The sequence below is a fragment of the Aedes albopictus genome, chromosome 3, assembly GCF_035046485.1.
Source record: "Aedes albopictus strain Foshan chromosome 3, AalbF5, whole genome shotgun sequence".
Lineage (NCBI taxonomy): Eukaryota > Metazoa > Arthropoda > Insecta > Diptera > Culicidae > Aedes > Aedes albopictus.
This window is the reverse complement of record NC_085138.1, coordinates 166,003,237-166,025,377: the sequence shown is the minus strand read 5'-3', so window position 1 is coordinate 166,025,377 and position 22,141 is coordinate 166,003,237. Positions and strand designations below refer to the sequence as shown.

At 46.4% G+C, this 22,141-nt stretch overlaps 2 protein-coding genes across 3 annotated transcripts in view; both read left to right on the top strand.

Annotated features, from left to right (window-relative positions):
* The window catches only part of LOC134291783 (uncharacterized), a 320,651-nt gene that overhangs the window by 38,532 nt on the left and 259,978 nt on the right, over window positions 1–22,141 (top strand). The gene's annotated exons all lie outside the window — the stretch shown is intronic.
* Window positions 10,915–22,141, top strand: part of LOC109402818 (putative tricarboxylate transport protein, mitochondrial) — a 29,446-nt gene continuing 18,219 nt past the window's right edge. The window contains exon 1 of one of the 2 annotated variants that reach the window (XM_029880583.2): window positions 10,915–11,464. The gene's annotated coding sequence lies outside the window, so the exon portion shown is untranslated. Of the gene's footprint in view, window positions 11,465–18,958; window positions 19,159–22,141 lie in introns of those variants that run through there. The other variant, XM_029880582.2, reaches the window with a different exon arrangement.

The following is a 22,141-nucleotide window of genomic DNA, read 5'->3' as shown; positions in this document are numbered from 1 at the left end:
CACACCTCGTCGTAAATAATATTCCATAACACTAGAACCTGGATGGAACCTTGTGGGGCTCCTGAGGTTATCTGAAAGCACTTCCGACCCACCTCTGTGGACTAGATTGTGGGTACCCGGGTATTCCCAGAGCGCATCGGCAATAGCCACCCATCTGGCACTATTGAACGCTTTCCTTACATCCAGAGTAACTATTGCCCAGTAGTGAATCCTCAGATACGCTGGAGCGCTATCTCGGCGGTCTTTGTAACCGACTAGAGAGCATCTACGGTCGACCTCCCCTTCCAAAAGCCGAATTGGTTACTCGAGAGCTCATTTGCACCCTCGATGATCTTTTCGAGAACCTTCCCCGCCGTGTCGATCAATCATATTGATCTACATATATGCCGATGGGTCTCCGAGTGGTTTCTCCGCGTTTGGTAATAGTGCCAGGCTCTGCCGCTTCCAAAACTCTGGGAAGATTCCCTCATTTATGCATAGCAGACCTGAACATTTCGGGAGGCTCTGCAGTAGCTACTTTTAAAGCCAGGTTCGGAATTCCGTCCGGACCTGGTACCTTGTATACGCTAAGGGATTTTGTAATCCCGCAAGTTCCTCATCAATGAGCCTTTCCTCATCGTCAGCCCCAGTCCCCGGCTGTTCTACGAAAGGAGGCCTAGGGCTATGATCATGACGTGGAAAAAGCTTCTCGGTGATCACCTCCAACATCTATGGAGACTACTCTATAGGAGCCATTACACCTCTCGTCTTGTCAATCAGGCATCACCGCACGGATTCGCATTAGCACTCTGACAGAGACCCTCAAAGCAAGCCTTCTTGCTTCTTGCTTACCTTTATCTCGGTATTCCTCTTCAATACGGCTTTAACAGCAGCGAACACCACCCGTCGTATGTTTCGCTCTTCCTCATATCGCGGTGCAGGTCCGCAGTAAGCCGGTGATCTTCAATTTCTAGGGTGGACTCGCCTAAGTATGGTCGCATCTGTTGTTTGTAGTCGATACTGTAGCGAACCACCAGGTGATCGCTGTGAGTGTTGTCGTCTACTCACCAGTTCGAACTACTTGTTAGGCCAGGACTACAAAAAATAACGTCAATAATCGACTCCGCACCGTTCCGACTAAAACCACAAACTCATTTAAATGAGTTTGTGCTAAAACTTCAATTGATACCGACATTAGCCAAATCGACATCTAACACGGCCAGTTCCTCTAGAAAGGTCTTTTTTTTTATAGAATGAGGAAATCTGTTGGTTAGCAACACCGTAGAAAAACCTCATCCTGCACTAGGGAACGTCCATAAATTAGCTCACGCTTTAGGGGGGAGGGGGGGCAGGTTCAGCAAAGTGTGACGACCCATACAAAAAATTCGGAGGTCCCATACAAAAAGTGTGACATAGGGGGGAGGGGGGGTTGAAAATGGTTGATTTTTGCGTGACGTAATTTATTTCCTCTGGAGGTGAAGCACAATTGTGGATACCGTGGTCGACAAGGCGTTCCACTCGTCCACCCCCGTACACATCCTCTCGATTATGTTATCGGGAGTAGTATCCCTACCGCATACCTCTAACATGCTCAACCTCTGCTCCGCGAAACGCGGGCATTCGAAGAGCACATGTTCCGCCGTTTTCGTCCTGTTTGCACACACCGGAAATGAGGGTGAATCTGCATGACCGAACCTGTGCAAGTACCACCTAAAGCACCCATGGCCCGACAGGAATTGTGTCAGGTGAAAGTTCACTTCGCCATGGGGCCTACACGTCCACCGGGGCACGCTTGGTATGAGCCTGTGTGTCCACCTACCCTTGGTTGAAGAGTCCCAGACTCTCTGGACGAAGTTCTGGCGTTTCGTCACGCACCTCTAGTACCTCTTTCATCGTAGTACCCAACATCCTCGGCCAACACCAATGCTATCGGCATCATGCCCGCTAGCACGCATACCGCGTCTTTCGAGACGGTCCGGCATGCACTGGCCACCCTATGGCACATTCGCCTATGTGTACTCTCTAGTCGGTCAACACGCCTCTTCACTTTGAGCGCGTTCGACTATGCGGCGGCGCCATACCGTAGTATGGACACCGCTACTGACGCGAGCAGCTTTCGCTTACTCGAGACAACTGCCGAACTGTTTGACATCATCCTAGATAAAGCCGTAACCGCTACGCTCGCCCTTTTACAAGCATACTCGAGAATAAGCCTTAGGCTAGCCGGGACACCTAAGCGAGTTATGGCGCTCTCTATGGCGGCCCAGCTCACACTATTGAAGGCGTTTCTAACGTCTAGCGTGATGATCGCGCAGTACCGTATGCCTCTTCTCTTTTTCTGCAGCGCAACTTCGGCCAATCCAGTCACTGACCTAATGTCATCCACTGTCGATCTACCTTTGCGAAACCCAGACTGGCTGTATGATAGCCCCGCGTTGTCCGTCCTCTCGGTATAGACCAATAACCTAGACAGAATGATCCGCTCTAAGAGTTTCCCGGCCGTGTCTAAAAGGGAAATTGGTCTATAAGCCGACGGGTCGCCTGTGGTGGCTTCCCGTGCTTGGGCGATAGAACCAATTTTTGCCTTTTCCACCTATCCGGAAACTCGCCTCTATTCACGCATCTCTGCATAGCCAATCTGACCATGTCAGGACTAGTTTCTATGGCTACTTTGATAGTCACCGTCGGAATGCCATCCGGGCCCGGGGCCTTGTTCAGCTTAAGTGATTTCGCAATTACGGCTAACTCGTCATTCGTCACTGGGGGTAATCTCACTCGGACCGGGATGGTCTTGCAGTGTGGGTGCCCATGGTCTTACCTCGTGGTGCGGGAACAACATTTCCACAATCCTCTGCAGCATCGTGGGAGAGCGTTCTGGTGGTGCAAATGTGCCTTTCGTTTTGCACATGACTACCCGGTATGCATCTCCCCAGGGGGTTGTGTTGGCCGTCTGACAGAGATCATTAAAGCACGCCCGCTTACGCGCCTTGATCTCTTTGTTCAGTGCCAACTTTGCCGCCCTGTAAGCCACCTCTCGCTCCGCTTTCAACTCATCGGTCCGGGCTCTTTGCATTCTTCTCCTTGCCCTGTGGCAAGATGCGCGGAGTTCCGCGATTTCTTGACACCACCAGTATACCGGTCTTCGTCCATGCCTGGGTATGGATCGTCTCGGCATTGCCGCATCACACGCTCGTCTCAGGATACCAACTAGACCGTCGCTAGACAGGTAGGGTGCCTGTACCAGTTATCGCACTACCTAAGGAAAACTACTTCTACAAAAATAAGAAGAAGACCGACGAATGTCGTCGATATGTCAAATGATAGATTTGTTTTCATACTTTACAGGAAAAATATAAAATCTGAGTCAAACCCACTTTTACTATTTATTACGGCGTGTGCCAATGATAGGAACCCTGTACCAGTTATGGACATACTTTTTAATTTCGGTTCCACTTCGCACTATTTACATGCATTCCTTATGGGATTTGCCATAACTGGTACACTATGGCGAAATAGGGTGCAAGGAAGCCGAAATTTTAAGGAAAATGATTTATTTCTATCATAATGTGAGCAAAATGTGAAATTTGAATGAGTGCAATCATCTGTTATGAACGTGATCTATTGTTCACATATTTTTTCTTGATGATTTGCATCGTTAAAAGTTGAAAATCAACTATGGCGAATTTGAGGTACTATAGCCATAACTGGTACACTGAGCCTAGTCGGTGTTCTGATCCATGAGCAGTCGCTCCTCAAATACCGGCTTATCGAAACTCGAGGTTAGCCATCCTCGGTGAGTGTCGGTTATCCTCGACTGCTGCCGTCTACCGCCATGTTCGATACTGTATCGAATCGCCAGGTGATCACTATGCGTGCACCCGTTATCAACTCTCCAGTCTGAGCTAGGGTTAAGCCCTGGGCTCCAGAAGGTCACATCAATGATGGACTCCGCACCGTTTCTGCTATATGTGCTTGCGCTGCCGACATTCGCGATTTCAACGTTCAATCCCGCCATAGCTTCGAGTAGAGCCCAACTTCTCTCGTTCGTAGAGTGACTGCCTCACTCGACCGCCCACGCATTAATGTCCCCACCGATGACCAAGGGGCTCAGTGCGCTTACCAGCGAGTCTAGCATGGACGAGAACTGATCCATCGGCCACCTGGGTGGGGCATAGCAACTGCAGTAGTAGACCCCGTCGATCTTCGCAATCACGAAGCCCTCGCACGTCGTGGAGATTATCTCTTGGACCGGGTGCCGACCGGTCGTACAGATCGCCGCTTTCTTGGCCTTATCCACAACCCAGTTCCCGCTATTGGGGGGATGCGGTATGGGTCCGAAAGAAGCGCGATATCTGTACTCGACTCCGAGGCGGACTGTCACAACAGCTGCTGCGCGGCTTCACAGTGATTCAGATTCAACTGTGTGACTGCGTCATTTTCGGCCGTTCTGTCCACTTATGCTTGGGCACTTAAGCCCACCCGTCACGTGGCCCTTGTTCGCCGTGCAAATCAGACACTTTGATGTCGATTTGCACTCCCAGGCGAAGTGGCCTTCTACTCCGCATCTTCTGCAGAGTTTGCTCCTATCGGGACCTTTGCATGCCCACGACTTTTGGGCTCACCCGAAGCACCTGAAGCACACTTACGGCGGCTCACAGATACTAAGCGGACACTCCGACCAGCCGCCTTCTACCATGCCCTTAGCAGCCGCTTTCTTCGCTTCCCCGATTGGAAACTTGATCGTTGCGATCTGCGTACCTGCTGGGCCCCGCCTGATGTGGATCGATGCGCTTGGCGCGTACACATTACACTGCTGTTTAAGTACAACAGAGAGCTCCTCCGCGGTGGTGATCTCATCCAAGTTCTTGCACTGGAGAGTCGCCTCCAGCGTCAGAGCCCTCACCTGTACCTTTTCACCTAACACTTCTTGTGCTAGTGCCGTATAAGAGGAGCCCTTGTTGACGGCATCCTTCTTGAGCACTAGCATCATCTCTCCTGTCCTAGTGCGCCGGATGCTTTTAACATCCGCGCCTAGTTCCGAGAGAGAATTTCTCACTCCACATAGCCCGCAGCACATCTGCGTAGCTGTTACCTGTTACCCTCTGTTTTGAGGACCAGTGCGTCGCCTTTCGTGCACTTACGCGCCAGCTTCGCTTTGGTTTTACTCAAAACCTTCTTTTTCACCCTACGCTTCTTCTTACCAACCGTAATCCAAGGGTTCTACTTCCCTTGGACCGGTTGGTCACCAAGGTCTGCTTCCACTGGTTCGTGAAACAGCTTCCCCATTCCACGCATTGAAGTCACCCGCTATTACCATCCGCTTTCTCCCTGTCAGCACGGTCGTCATACTGTCCAGCATCTGCGAGAACTGCTCGATCGACCACCGCGGAGGCGCATACCAGCTACAGAAGAAGACCCCGTTTACTTTAGCTACCATGAAGCCCTCGTAAGTAGTAGGCGCCAACTCACGAACGGGGTATTTACCCGTCGTCCATATCGCCGCGATTATTCCGGGCCCATGCCGTAATTCAGCATGGCCCGCTATGAGACGACTCCACTCAGCGACTGCCTGAACCCTCCTAACACAGCAGTTGCTGGGCTAGGATTCGGGGATGCCTACAGGAGATCAATCAGTGATCTTATCCAAAACATACATCAAGGATGCTCTTCAGAGATCTCTTCTGAAGTTCCTTCAGGTATTCCTACAGGATTTCCTCCAAGAATAAGTTAGGAGTTATTCAGAGATTCCTGCAGTTGTTCCTTCTAGAATTCTTCCAGAGTTCCTTCTAGAATTCCTCCAGAATTCCAATCAGGGATTTCTCCTAACGTTCTTTCAGGGATCTCTCTAGAAGTTCCATCAAGGGCTTCAGCAGAAATTCCTTCTGGAATCTCTCCTGGAATTTCTTCAGTGACCTCTCCTGGAATTATTTCAAGGATTTCCCCAGGAATTTCTTCATCATTTTTTGCAGGATTTCTTCAAGGATTTCTCTAGGAATTCTTTCAGAAATTTCTACCCCGGAGTTCCTTCTGGTATCCCTCATGAAATTTCTTCACCAAAGTAACATTTATAAGTTGAGTAGATTCCAAGAGGTTATGAACAAAGTTATAAAGCCAAATAAAAATCATCCTGGTTTTATTGTGGTTCTCAAAACCTCTTGAGATCAAATAAGGTATGAAATTCCATAAATTCCTTCGGTATGCCTCATGAAGATTGTAAGATATTATTGTAAGGGCACTTTAGAGATTTCTCTCGGAGTTCTTTTGGGTATTCCAACTGAAGTTCCACCAGGGATTGATTGAGGAGTCCTTTCGAGGATTCCTGCAATATAGTAGTTCTTTCAAGGATTGCTCCAGAAGATCCTTCAGGGATATCTTCAGTTCCTTCTAGTTCCTTTAGCTATTCCAACAAGAGTTTCCTCTGGTATTTCACCAGAAATTTATTCAGAGATGATTTCAGGAGGAATCAGGATTCCCCCAGGAGATCCATCAGCAAATCCTCCAGGAATTCCTACAGAACCTCCTTTAGAGATAATAGTCTAGGAGTTGCTCAAGGAATTCCTTCTTTAGTTCCCTCAGGAATTCCTACTGGAGTTCCTGCAGGGATTAGTCCAGGAGTTTCTGCAGAGATTCGTCCAGGAGTTTCATGGATTCGTGGTTTCTTCAGAGGCTCCTCCTTGAATTCCCTCAAGGATTCCTCCAGGAATTCCTTGAGCGATCTCCCCAGGAAGCAACCCCTTTCTTATATTTTTTCCAGAGATTCCTGCAGGAGAATTAGCTATTTCCCAGAAGTTGCTTCAGGGGTTCATACAAAAATTTATTCTGGGATTATTCCAAGAGTTCCATCTTAGATTCCTGCAGAAGTTCTTTCAAGGATTCCTTCAGATGTTCCTTTATGTATCTTTTGAGAAGTTCTTTCTTTCGGAGATTTTTCCAGGAGGCGTCCAGGAGTAACATACGCGATTATTCCAGAAGTTCCTTCAGGAACCCCTACACGTGTTCGTTCAAGAGTTTCTACTATTATCAGGCATTTCTCCAGGATTACTTCATAGAAATCCTTCAGATGGAAGTTCTCCACTGCCGTTCTTCTGCAAAGTGATGTAAGCGATATTGACAATTATGGTTTATTTTTTGTTATTATTTATCAATCTCTTGATCGTTCGGTATGTTTTCTTCCATAGATGCTAGATTACCACTTGATCTTGTATTCTAATACAGCAGACATACCACAGTGTCATTATTTCACCAGATATATATAAAAAGACGTCCTGATTTAGAATGCCGCTTACGTGACCTTGCGGAAGAACGACAGTCCAGGAATTCTTTCAAGGATGCATCCTGAATTTTTTTCGGAGACTTCTTCTGAAAATTCTACGAAGATTCTCCCTGTAAATTCTTTGAGGATTACTCTTGAAAATCTTTCTGGAAATCCTTCTGTGATTCTGCCTGGAATCCCTTCAGAAAATCTGGATTTTTTTTTCGGAGATTCCTCCTGGAATTCATTTAGGGAATTTTCCTGGAATTCCTTCCACTCCTCCGGTAGCTGTTCGGTTTCCCAGATCCTGACTATCAGCCGATGCAGACAGGTGGCCAAGTTTTCTGGGCCCATCCTTACCAGCTGCTTAGTTGGTTTTAAGCTGGTGAATGGCATCCTTAACTTCCCTCAGCGTGGAAGTTGGTTCATTTCCGTCCTCCGTTGTCGTGGGCTCCCGAGCCTACGTTCTCCACGCCGTTCAGGTGCTGATCGAAGTGCTGCTTCCACCTTTCGATCACCTCACGTCCGTCCGTCAAGAGGCCTCCATCTTTCTCCCTGCATATTCCTAGACTGGATACCCTTCAGATATTCCTCCTGGAAATCCTTCGGAGATTCCTCTTGGAAATACTTTGGAGATTCGATCTGGAATTATTCCAGAAGTTATTTCTGATTTTTTTTTTTCGGAGATTCTTCCTGAATATCTTTCGATGATCTTTCGGATAGCAACCAGACTGAAATGGTTCTGGAGAGTCATCCGACCGGTACAAGATGACATGGTACGCAGCGAGCTAGGTGGATCGAGCAAGTGGAGGACGATCTGCAGACCCTACGCAGAATGCGGAACTGGAGACATACAACCATGGACCGAGTAGAATGGAAACGACTCTTATGTACAGCAGAGGTCACTCAGGCCTAAGCCTGACCGACACGCACGAAGCGACGCATATTTCGATGATTCCTCCTGAAAATCCTTCGGATTTCTTCTCGAATTCCTTTGGATATTCCTTTGGATATTCCTTTGCGGACTTCTTTGGGGAATTCCTGCTATTTTTTTTTTCGGTGATGCCTCCTGGAATGCCTTCGGGGGATCGTCCTTCATACAATGAGACCTGCCCTGCTAGGTATGGAGAAACGTATCTATCATCTATGACATCCTTCAAAAATAAAGCATCGGCCATTTTCCTACGAATTTCTAGCGAATCTATACCAACAAGCATGGATTGGTCCAGGAGTTTCTTCAGCGATTCCAACGCGAGGTCTTTCAGAAATTGCACTAGCAAATCCTTCAAGATTCCTTCTGGAATTTCCTCGAGGATTTCTACTGGAATTCTTTCAAGGATTCCTCCCGGAAATCACAACTAATGAAGAGTCTAAATTATGTGACCTTATTATCAAATTAGATAACTTCTGAAGTTTTTAACCCTAAAAGGGATACCTGGGGTCCATTGGTCCCCAGGCGCCTTTCAGAGCTCGTCTTTGATGGAACACACTCAGCGAGGTGACGAAACTGAGGCCATGAAGGTATCCCTTTTTGGGGTTAAGAAAACAAAACAAAAACTGTATCAAAATCGATACATTATTATCCATCAATGGCAATGGAGTAATGAGACATGCACTATACTGCCGTTCTGCACACAATAGGAAGTAAGCAGCTGCGCCTATGCTAAAGTGCCGGTAGTGGCGCTTTCCTGATAAATGCGGTAAACGTGATAACAGTGTAAACAAGCAGAAAAGTTTGCGCTACGGAATCATAGACGGCGCTCGTGTTCCATGTGTTTTTCACATATACAGCGGCGCCGCCTGGCACCTGTCCACTCGAAACATCATGCGCAACACGGGTGGAAAATGCCAGTCAGAAAAAAAGAAGTAAACAACTTGAAATTTGTATGGTGATGTAATCAATGGATCATTGAAGCCGACTTTTCCGCTACTCACCACATCAAAACAAAAGCGCCACCGTATATGGACGGTCACACAGTGACAGCAGTCGAGTTACGTCAAACACACAAGGCTACGGTGGCGCTATCTGTTCTTCTCATAGCGGCCGTTTCAGTTATTTTAGTGATCCATTCTCTGTTACTGCAATGAACCCAGAAGAAACGCGTAGGGATAATGATTTTGTTTCTAATTTGCAACTTTTTGCCCCAAGCCACAAATCGCTGCGATGCGGAACAAGTGCAAGCCAGCGATTTGTCCATACAAGAAAAATGATTTTACTTTTAATGTGGTGGCGCCATCTCTGAGAAAAACGAGCTTTGATTTCCTACTATTGTCCCTTGTTATATGGGAATCCCATATAACATGGGACAATTATGCGTAGAACGGCAGTTTACTAAGGATACGGGCATAGGCGCCAACTTGTGACGTAGTTGGGGGGGCGAAGCTCTCCAAAATTGGACAAAATTCAACTTTTTTTAGCTCAATGCACTAGTTTTCACGTAAATATGCCTAAACTAGATGAACTGCGTCGAAATTTTACGAATTTGGTTGATTTTGAGAGGCTTCGCCCCCCCCAACTACGTCACAAGTTGGCGCGTATGGATACGGGTAATATCACACTAGGTTTATTATTATAACTAGTCGCAGTGACATACACAGATCGAAAAATGAGTGTAAAATTCTGTGACATATGATGCACATGATTGGAGTGTGGGATATCACTGAAGTTTACATGACATATCATGTAAAAGTCATGAAATATCATGTAAACTTCCATTATATGTCATGTAATTCAACGAGACTCTGAGTGTTTACATGACATATAACACAAATTTACATGATATATCATGTAAACCATCATAACAATAACTTTACATGACTTAAATGAAAAAACTCAGACTTTTGTCCACGCGATTTTGTCGATCTGTGTAGTTGCATGGAACGAGCTCACCACGAGCTCTAAAATGATAGATAACTGTGCAGTTGAATCATTATTACAGAGTTCAGTTCACAGATGGCGACGCCATAGAATTTTACTTTGCAATGTTTCAAGCCAAGATTCAAGCGTATCTATCACAAACACACGTAAGGTATACAAAATCCATGCAATCAGTATCAAGAAGACATATACGACACGACCACCATCGTCACTTTCATTCGACTGAGAAATAAGAAACCGAATAACCAAAACAAGAATGGATTCTTCAAAGATTCGTGCATTTAGGCAAAATCCTGTTCGAAATACTGACGTCAGAAGACTTAAACAATGTGCAATAAGAAATTATACCGTGAACTTTTTGACTCTTTCAGACAGAACATACAAACAAGATAATCTAAGAGTATCTTAGATTTTTCATACGGGCTATCAAAACTTTGTTTGTAATTTGATTACTGGACCATAAGCTAATGTAGCTAAAATCTATATGATCAAAAATGACTAATAACAAGTCCCTGAAGCCGAAAACTATCAAAGGTGCTCACACCTTTGCTCACGTGTTCTGAACCGGCTTCATACAACAATAACAGAAAAGCGCGCCCCCAATCGCAAAGCATAAATACATGAGCACCGCAGCTATAGCATAACGAAGCATAGAAGCAGCCCACAAAACAAAATTCAACCCGCGCCCGAAATCATCCGATGTATGAGGCGATGTTGGCGATGACGTCACCTCTCTCATCGTATCGGCTTATTCCTTCTCCAATATAGAAATTGGGGAGAGTTGTTTAGCCCACGCAGACCAGACTGACTGAGTCTACTGCTTGTTGTAGCCGGACATTCGCACAACGGCGACGTCGTCTCCATCGCGGACGCACAGACAGCAGCAGCAGCAGAGGAGTGCTGTTTTTGGGGACGATTTTGTAAGGCTTTTGAACACAGACCGGGCAGACACACCGGAGTTTTTGTTTGGTGGTGCGATACGTGCGTAGTAGACGGGCGTGCGTGTGATTCGATACTACATCTACCTACTATCAAATGCATATCAGATCGTAGAAGTTGATTTACCGGAACAGTAGGCGTTCGGTTCCAGTTTGCTGCATTCATAAGTTATGAAGAGTATGCAAGTTTTGCACGTCATCTATCGAGATTGTCATTCTCGTGAATAGTGGGCAAGGTTTACTTGTTTCAATAGTGTATTACTTATGGATTGCCTGGGGAGCTTTCAAGTGGAGTGCTTTTAAAACGTGAACGACTGTGAAACACACAGGAATTAGACATTTTATTGCACAGTGATTTAATTGTGTGTAATAATAGCAATCGATAATCGAATACAACAACATCGACCCTATTGAAAGGTAAGCCATTTGCAGAAAATACTTTCTAGCATGTGTTAATCTTCCGAGACGTTTGGAAATTTGAGAAGCCATTCAATAGTAACACGAAAATCGATATTTAGCAACCATAACATTGCATAACGTAAGGACTAAACCTATGTTGTAGGCTAGGCTGATACAGCATAAACATGGAGCCACGCTAGTGATATGTGCTGGTGTATAGCGCACGTAGCAATGTTTTGATTTGTGGAACCTTACAACGTTTGTTGTCGGGAGATTGCAAATATGTAAGCAGCAAAATATGTTTGCTTACGAATACAGACGAAAATGTGTGAAGTGGTTGAATCGAACGTGTTTGTTGCATAGTGGAACTACAGGGGTTGGCCAAAATGTCTGGGATAGGTAACTTTTTTTCTCTCATAGAAAGTTCAGCAAGATAGGGTGACGAAGGGTATTATCGGCAGGTTTGTTCTCTTCGTCATGGGGGTCTCTGTTTGGGCCGTATTGCCTGAAATTTGGGCATATAACTCAGCTTGGTTGGGAAGGATTTGAGGCGAACTCTGAGACCAACAGCAACAGGTTTCAAAAAAACCCTCATGGCGAAGAGAACAAAACTGCCGAGAATACGTTAGTTCCTCTATAATTTTCATAAAATACATAAAAAATTCTCAAATTTAGACTATTTATCAACTTACTATACTGCCCATAACTGCGTATTTGTAACATTCGCAGTTTTTGTCAATATTGAGTTTATACCGAGGATCTCTAAACCATCAGTACTTTCATCCATCCAAATAAACTTTACAAGTTTGTTCTACAAAATGTGAAAAATACCACGTCGTTTTGTCTCATTATCAAATATTTACTAATTTAACCGCATAACAGTCACACTGGGAATACACACTTGAGGCCCGTGATTGAGCGGGCCATCAATCTTATTTTGATCTAATATTTTTCTAGACTGTTCGCACTGCATACAGAAAGAGCTGTTGAAGATTTCGTTGCAAAAGGATTAATTTTTAATTATTGTCAATTTTTTATATTTCTATACTTTTCCATACTAGCGTAAGTTGCAAACTTTGAGCTCCATTTTCTCCAATGCCTGCTTTTGTCAAATGTGGCTGTTATGCAGTTATGTGCATCATAATTAGTACAAATTTTTGCTCAATCGGTTAATCTTTCGCGAACTAGAACCGTTCTCTTCAAACACTATTATTTTAGACAACTAACATAAGGTCGACGTTAAGTCATAGACTTTGAAGTTTACAACTCTGTAAAATTATATTTTTTGCACAAATATTCTTGAACTTTTCCCATAAATCTCAATTACTATTCATAAAAGTATCATTCTGTATTATTCGCAAAAAAATGAAAATTTAAGCCTTAAAACGATCGATTGCTAGGTTGACTTAGTCCACTCTGACTGAACATTTTTTGAAAAACCTACAGCCAACAACACTACGAACTCGAGTTCCTACATATTCGACGAAAAATTAATGCACAGAAATGGTGACAATTGACAGAAGTGTTGTATACCTATGTGAATTGAAAGTTTGAAATATGAAAGTTGCGTTGTTATTTACACTGAAGATAACATTTTCCACAAGACAAGACATAATCAACAATAGTTCGCCACAATACTCGGTGTGTGGCTACCGCTGTCCATCCTCGGTCGCGCCCAATGCTCGCCAGGTCACGCTCTACCTGGTCCGCCCATCGTGTTCTCTGCGCTCTACGCCTTCCTGGGCCATCCGGATCAGTAGCAAACACCAGCTTTGTAGGGTTGTTGTTCGGCATTCTTGCAACATGCCCTGTCCACCGTATCCTTCCGGCTTTGGCCACCTTCTAGATGCTGGGTTCGCCGTAAAGTGCAGCGAGCTCGTGGTTCATCGTTCTCCGCCACACACCGTTCTCCTGCACACCGCCGAAGATCGTCGTTAGCACGAGTAGCTCAAAAACTCCGAGTGCTTGCTGGTCCTCCTCGAGCATGGTACATGTCTCATGTCCGTAGAGGACCACCGGTGTTATTAGCGTTTTTTACATGGTGCACTTTGTGCGTGGGTGAATCTTTCTCGACCGCAGTTTCTTCTGGAGCCCGTAGTGGGCCCGACTTCCGCTGATGATGCGCCACCGAATTTCACGACTAACGTTGTTGTCAGCCCTCAGTAAGGATCCGAGGTAGACGAATTCCTTCACCACCTCAAAAGTATCCCCGTCTATCGTAACATTACTACCCAGACGGATCCGGTCGTGTTCGGTTCCGCCTACCAGCATGTACTTTGTTTTTGAGGCATTCACCACCAGTCCGACCTTTGCTGCTTCGCGTTTCAGGCGGGTGTACAGCTCGACCACCGTTCGAAATGTTCTGGCAATAATGTCCATGTCGCCCGCAAAGCACACAAATTGACCGGATTTTGTAAAAATCGTTCCCCGGCTGTTGAGCCCGGCTCGTGGCATCACACCTTCCAGAACGATGTTGAAGAGTAAGCATGAGAATCCGTCACCTTGTCGCAGTCTCCGGCGAGATTTTTTTTTCTTTTTTTTTCCTTCTAAACCTCTCTCTCTCTCTCTCTCTTCTTGGCGTAACGTCCTTATTGGGACAAAGCCTGCTTCTCAGCTTAGTGTTCTATGAGCACTTCCACAGTTATTAACTGAGAGCTTCCTCTGCCAATGACCATTTTGCATGCGTATATCGTGTGGCAGGCACGAAGATACTCTATGCCCAAGGAAGTCAAGGAAATTTGCATTACGAAAAGATCCTGGACCGACCGGGAATCGAACCCGTCACCCTCAGCATGGTCATGCTGAATACCCGTGCGTTTACCGCCTCGGCTATATGGGCCCTTCTAAACCATAGGGGGATAATCTGCTCAACAGACACCCTAACAGAAGGTTAGGGTAGTGTAGGTCTGAGGCCGTCTTCTACAACAAAAGTAAAAGCCAGGACTACTCTCTCGTACCCACTAAACCATTCCTATGGTCGCCAAACCCTACGTCTCTCCGGAACCACCAAGAAGGTATTGCTTCAGAGAGGGGCTAGTGCACATCGCACCCTCAAGGTTAGCTGCGTAGCCTAGCAGCAACGAACATCGATGACTCGCTCTGGAGAGTCCATCACGGTAACATGCTGGCGCTTAGCCAGTTTCCCGAGTGGTCCTCGCCACTCCCTTTGTCCTCGGAAGGCGGGCAGGGTCAACCCCGCCCGCGCCCAACTGCTTTGCAGACATCAAGAACTGATGCCCACGTGCAACCCGATCTGACCTGCTGAAGGCAAGGGTATCACTACCCTTCAGGCCCTATCAGCTGCACCAGAAGGTTGCTGACAGCAGGGTTTCCACCTGCCCCGACCCTTGCCGGGGACCCCTTTCCCACCGCGGGCTCGGATCCAACCCAGTAGACCGACGCCACGACAGCACCGCTACCGGGACTTCCTCTCCGCGGCCACTTAATCGCTGTAAGGATCGATCTCGACCGCAGGGCACCGGTATGACCTACGAAGCCGACTCCGAACCCCTGGACCACCTCTTGTACCGCATCTGAACTAGTCATTCTCCGAGTCCACGCGCCACCTCCTCTGTAGCTCCCAGACGATATGGGTGATAGCCGTTGAAACGGCGTTCCAGCCAAACTCATCCCTACACATCCTCTGGACCAAGTTGTCCGGGTTTGTGTCCTCTCCGCATGTGGCAAGCATGCGGTCACGCATTGTGCGAAAACGCGGGCACACGAACAAAACGTGTTCCGCCGTTTCCTCTAAACCATTGCACACTGGGCATTCGGGAGAATCCGCATGCCCGAAACGGTGTAGATACTGTCGGAAGCAACCATGAGCTGTAAGGACCTGTGTCAGGTGGAATGTAACTTCCCCATGGCGACTATTAATCCAACTATCTACCCTCGGTATCAACCTATGGGTCCATCTTCCTTTGGTGGAACTGTCCCACGCGCGCTGCCATTTGACCATAGAGGCCATCCTGGCAATCCTGCGTATGCCTCTTGTGCCGCGCATCCCGCGAGATGCGAACGAAGTGGATGGTTCAGCCGAAACCCTTACGCAGTTTTGCACACCGTCCTTCGTTGATTTAATCAGTCTAGTCAGCTTCCCAGGAAAGCCGTTTTCGTCCATGATAGCGGTAGATACTGCCGCTTTGAGGTCGCTGAACATGGTATGCGTTGGGAACTGGTATTCACGTGCTCTTCCCACGAACAGATTCGTTTTAGGTGACAGTCAACGGAAGATGATCTGGGATAGCACTTTGTAGGCAGCATTCACAATAGTGATCGCTCTGAAGTTCTCACATTCCAATTGGTTGCCTTTCTTGTGAATGGGAAAGATTACCCCTTCCTTCCACTCCTCCGGTAGCTGTTCGGTTTCTCAGATCCTGACTATAAACCGATGCAGACAGGTGGCCACACCGGGCCCATCTTGATGAGTTCAGCTGCGATACCATCCTTATCAGATGCTTTGATAGTTTTGAGCTGATGAATGGCATCCTTAACTTCTCTTAGCGTGGGAGTTGGTTTCACTGGCGTCGTCGTTTTCCCCGTTGTCGTGATCTCTCGTGCCTACGTGCTCCACGGCATTCAAGTGCTGATAGAAGTGCTACTTCCACCTTTCGATCACCTCACGTCTATCCGCCAAGAGGCCTCCGTCCTTAACCCTGCACATTTCGGCTTGCAACACGAATCCGTTGCGGGATGCGTTGAGCTTCTGGTGGAACATCCGTGTTTCTTGGGAACGGCACAGCAGTTCCATTTCTCCGCACTTCGCTTCTTCCAGGTGGCGCTTCTTCTTCCGAAAAGGGTGAGTTTGTTGTTTCCACTTCTGTTTGTAGCGTTCCACGTTCTGTCGGGTCCCTTGCTGCAGCATTACCGCCCTCGCTGCGTTCTTCTCCTCCAAAACCGTTCTGCACTCTTCGTCGAACCATTCGTTCCGTCGATTCCGTTCCACGTACTGGATGGTGCTCCCGGCTGCGTCGTTGATGGCTGCTTTCACCATACTGCAGCAGTCTTCTTGGAGGGCCTCATCGAGCGCCGAGGGCGACCTCGTCTGGCAACGCGGACCCGAGATTTTGCGCGAATGCTGAGGCGACATCCAGTTGTTTTGGTCGCTCTAGATTGTACCATGGCGGTCGCCGATACCGTACATTGTTGATGACGGAAAGTTTTGGGCACAGTTTGACCATCACCAGATAGTGGTCGGAGTCGATGTTGGTGCCACGATAGGTCCTGACATCGATAATGTCGGAGAAGTGCCGTCCGTCAATCAGAACGTTGTCGAGTTAAGATTCCATCTGCTGTGGTGATCTCCAGGTGTAACGATAAGGGAGGCTGAGTTGGAAAAAGGTGCTACGTATGGCCATATTTTTGGAGGCACCGAAATCAATGAATCGAGGCCGTTTTCGTTCGCCTGCTGGTGGGCGCTGAACTTTCAAATCGTCGGTCTGCATTCTTCCTCCTGGCCTACCTGAGCGTTTAGATCTCCGATGATTATCTTGACGTCGTGGCTTGGGCAGCGATCGTACTCGCTTTCGAGCTGTGCGTAAAATGCGTCCTTGTCATCATCAGTGCTCCGGAGTATGAGCTGTGTACGTTTATTATGCTGAAGTTGAAGAATCGGCCCTTCATCCTCAACTTGTACATTCTTTCGTTGATTGACCACCAACCGATCACGCGCATCTGCATATAACCCATCACGATGAAAGCTGTTACCAGCTCACGAGTGTTGTCGCAACTCTGGTAGATGGTATGATCACCTCTAAACGTTCGCACCATAGATCCTGTCCAACACACCTCCTGCAGCGCTACGATTCCGAACCCGCGGTCCTTCAGTATATCGGCGAGTATGCGGCTGCTCCCAATGAAGTTGAGAGATCGGAACTTCCACGAACCGAGTTTCCAATCGCAAGAGTTTTTTGTTTGCTGGGGTCCTAACCGATGGTCTCGGTTCGTATTATTCTGTTGCTGGTTTTCCGATACAATTGGGTTCTTTAGGAGTATCCGGATTATTTCATAATCGGATTCTCCGCCCAAAAATCAGTCGCAATCCAAAATTTCATAATTTTTGGAGTCTTTAAACTATTTTTAAAATGAATTTTAAGTTTGTATGGGGAAATTTTTTTGATCGGGTCAAACTGTCCTTTTATCGATTGAACTGTCATTCTATCCACGAAAATTGAAACTCTTTTGTTAATTTTACCATCAAAACAAAGGTATTGGAATCTAATAAAATCACGTTATACTCAGTAAAATGAGCTTTTTCGATAAGGCTATAGAAAACAGGAATATTTTTTTCACTAAACAACCCAATTGTTTTACAGCTGGCCCTAACACCAACCTCCTACTTTCCGTAGGACCATAGTGCACACTCGAGCTTAGAGCTTCCCTGACACTCGGACATTCTTCAGCCGCCCCTAACAAGGGAGATCAGACGCTGTTGTGAGCCCGCTTCTCCTGGAGCACAGACGCTCAGGTTTGCAAAAGCAACCCGGGATTGGTGACCCTATCCTCCTGCACAAATGCTCCCTCATCCTAGTTAAGTAAATTTTTATTACGAAAATTTAATGGAACGACAAGAAATCGAGCGCATATAGGTACCCTCAACGCCAACATGATCTTTCCTAAACACCCGCACGATTATCGCTTCCACGAGTGCATTGGGAACCCCTGAAATTGTAAAGTTTGGAAGCTGTGTTTGGTTTCGAATGAATATGAATCACGAGATACTTGAGTGCAAACATATGATGGTACTTACACTCACACATTTGTCAACAACTGCATCATATTGGTAGATTTTGGAACGATCCACTGCAGTGAATACAAAGTTTAGCCAGAGTAATCAACCCATTGCGCCTATGGGTGTTTTGGTTGACAAGTGGTCAAAATGTTTTTATTTTATGCACTGTTCGAGGTTTCTGCAAGCAAGCCTAACTGTATAAGAATTAATTAAAGTAGAAGTAAGAATAAAACCTAGATTTTATTTACCACCCGCAAATGACTTACATATCGAGTAACATCGAAAATTAGAATAACTAGCCACAGAAGTCCAATGTCGCGGCTGTTCGTGTGACTAACATCTAGTATGCCACGTCCTTACAGCGTCAGTAGCGGTACTAGAAGTGTCAAATAAATTTTGTTTTTCAAAACAAAAGATCCTCTACAAGATGGATACCTCAAAATAATCAATTAGTACCACTGAAGTTATTAAAATAATTAAATTGGAAAAGTGAGTACAGCGCCATTGGAGTTCTAGTGTATTTCTATTCATCGAAACGATAGCCTTGCAAAAATCGCCAGAAGTTGCACCCACGATGAGTGCGAAAAAAGTGAAACCACTTCCAGCATTTGCCAACAAAACACACAGCTATACACTGTACACTTGGTTGCATGTGGTGTGTGCACGTTGCCGAGTGCGCGTCGCGTCGCACCCATACGCCTAGCGCCTCACAGTCGGCGACTTAATATTTCAAAACAACACGCGCTCGCGCGCCTCCAGCAAAATCCATTCCGAAGCGACGAAGACGACGACGGTAGTCATTCACAACCCGCTTCGCGGAACGGTCGCAATCGTCGCGCTTTTTCGCTTCCAGTAGTGTAGTGTCTCAGTAGGCCATATTTCGGAACTATATGTGCTAGTTAGGTCGTATAACGTAGTAAGCCGATTTTATCACATCGCCTAAGCAACGGAGCAACGCGTCATCTTCGTCGCATACATTGTAAGTGGATCAGATCGATGGTTGCTTAGATGATATCCGTCGCCTCTTGCGCTCACCTGTTGTAATCAGTGAAATATTTTTTGAGAATGTGAGTTGCTTTTGTTATTGTTCCAGGTGTTGCAAGTGGTGTCTGTTTTTTCGCGCTCGCACTTTCGGTTTATTTCAATCGGTACCTCGGCAACTGTGTGTATAGGCGTTAGTTCTCTAGGTCATTAAACGATTGGTGATGACCTTTAGCTGTGTAGTGCACAGCTAGTGCGCACAATGAACTGTTACGTAACATTTCAACAACTGCTGACAACTTGTGATGATTCATGAGAAATGCAGCAGGCTTATCAATTCCGTGGCATTGAGATACAGATATTCCAAAGTACACTCTTGAGCAAACAAAAAGTCGCTAGATTTGTTAACCTAGAGCTGGGTCAATTAGCGAATATTTGTTTACGCGAAAAATCGCCGTCAATCGAATCCGTATTGTCTTTATTGGTGACACTGTTGCTGGGCAACAATAAAACCAGTCTGTCGAGTCGTAGACTGGGCTGGGACGACTAGACACACAGCTGATGATGATTTGTGAGATGTGAATTTTCGGAAGGCTCGCGATAATTCGTAAACCTGAGAGATGTCCGTTGCGATGTATTGTTATCAGAGTTTACGGTGTTTGAGATTGAAGAGAGTACTAGCTAGCGATGCATCAGTCGCTAGGTGCAGTTATCAGTCTATCAGACAATTGTATGGTGCCATTGCGTTGATAACTGTAGATTAGTCTAGGTCATATAAGCTCCATATAGACTGAATATTTGCTGCTTACACAAAGCATGAAATAACTGATTTATACGTAACGGATTCCAATTCTTATTCGATATTACATAAGCGATCACTTGTTTTATGGCACTTACCTACTTGATTTTCAGTTCTGAGCACCCATGGTGGTGCAAAGGCCCGAATTGAAAGATCTCCATATTGAGCGATTACCAGCCATCGCTATAGGTAAATCCAACGGAAGCTAACGATCCCTCCGCATCTGGTGGCAGGAATGAGAACCCTATGAAAAACGGGGCTCCGCCAAAATTTAACATGGCGCAGCATAGGCAAACTGCACTTTTTTCACTTTTTCATATCGAATTCCGCATCGTAGAGAAACAAACGAGCACTTTTTAGAAAGAAAATTTAATTCTCTTTCAGATGCGCCTAGATCCGGTAGGTACTTACGAACAATTTATGTGATTAATTTGAGGAGCTCTTGCTATGCCTCCGGCGGGCGATCTTCCGGATTTTTTGTTAGCTGGCCAATCCGGTATCTGTCGGCATGGGCATCAAGAATGATGATAATAGAAGCCATTGCAAATGGAAAATAGCAACTTCTAGAGCCAAGAATGAGTAAAATTTGACGACAAAAAATTGACCTTTTTATGTAAACAAACGATTTTCTCCTCATCTCACCAAGCGCCTCTACAATTGGGGGTAATCTGGATTAGCCTATAAGCTGTGGCCAGGTCAAACTTCTGTCGACTTCCTTTATTTCCTAGTTGAGGCTGCACCGCCATGAGCATCTGCTGCGATGCCCCACTGGGTTCCAATCTAACGCTTACTTGCAGATTTCGTTCCCGCCCCTGCGTAGAGTGTGGCCGACCCACCTCCACTTGCGCTCTCAAATTTCTGTCGCTATCGTTGGAGATCCAATTGTGAGGCCACCAGTCGCGAATTGATGAAGACCTGCAGCCGTTGAGTGTTCTCCGCTGATCGCTGATACACACCAAGTTTCACTGGCACAGATTTCACGTTCGATTGGGTATTTAATTCGGATTTTGATGTGTCGACTAATCTGATTGTTTTTCCATACATTTCTCACAAAGGCAAAGTTGTGACAATATGGACACGGAATCCTGCTTGCTGCCGCCGGAGAGTTGCGTCAATCTTCTCCTGTATCCGGTTAAATATCACTTTGCAAAGGACTTTTAGAACGATGCACAGCAACATGATACCCCGCCAATTATCGCATACAGTCAGGTCACCTTTTTTATGCTACGGATGGCTGTTTCTATTTCCTGCAATAATGGAGCTTCGGTGTTGACACGGGTGATGCGTCGAACCCTTGGCAAATCATGCTGAGGTGTTGGTGGCGTGTCCGACACTTGAAAAGGATTCCAAAGTTCTCGAACAAGCGTTTCAGCTGATCAGCCGGGTCGGTCGATAGCTGTCCAGATGTGTCTTTCACGGACATCGTAGCATTCATCTTAGCCTCACTAAGGCGACGTGAAGCATCGTAAGGGAGACGAATGTCGCCATTATTTGTGGCTTTCTCGCCTTCGTCGGCTAGGGAGTCCGCCCTTGCTCTTTTGTCCCGCCTACATGAGTGCTTCACTTCCTTCGAGAGCCGAATAGCGCTGAAATGTTACGGCTTTGGCTCCTCGAGTTTTCGCTCGCTCTATCGTGGCGTTGACGTTCATTCGCTCCTCTATCTTCCTCCAGGTGTCATCTGTGATCCACTGCTTTCTCTGGATGCGTAGCTCGCCCAAATTGCTCTCGCCGGTGGCGATGAAGGCGCTCTTTATGGCGCTCCATTGAGTTTCCACCTTTCGGAATATTCGCAGCACGGTGCTCCAGCTCCTCGACGATGGCCCTTTTCACCGCAGCGTTTTCCAGTCGGCGTGTGTTGAACCGGCGCCCGATTTTCTCCTCCTGTCGATGGATCTTCGCAATACGCAGCCGGATATCGCCGACTAGGAGATGATGGTCGGCTGATGCAGATGTGGTCGACGCCATCACGGCAAACCCATGTCACTTTGTGCACTGGTCGAGTGGTCGATGGGAAAAAAGCGATCCCCCAAATACCATGGCATTGTTGCCACAAAACTCTGCAAACAGCTCACCGTTCTTGCGCCATGACGTGCTCAACCAACCTTCGCGTTGATAAAAGTTCTCTTTGTCTTGCGATTCGGCAGCATCGGTTGGCGCTTATCATTGGTTCATAGTGAAGTTT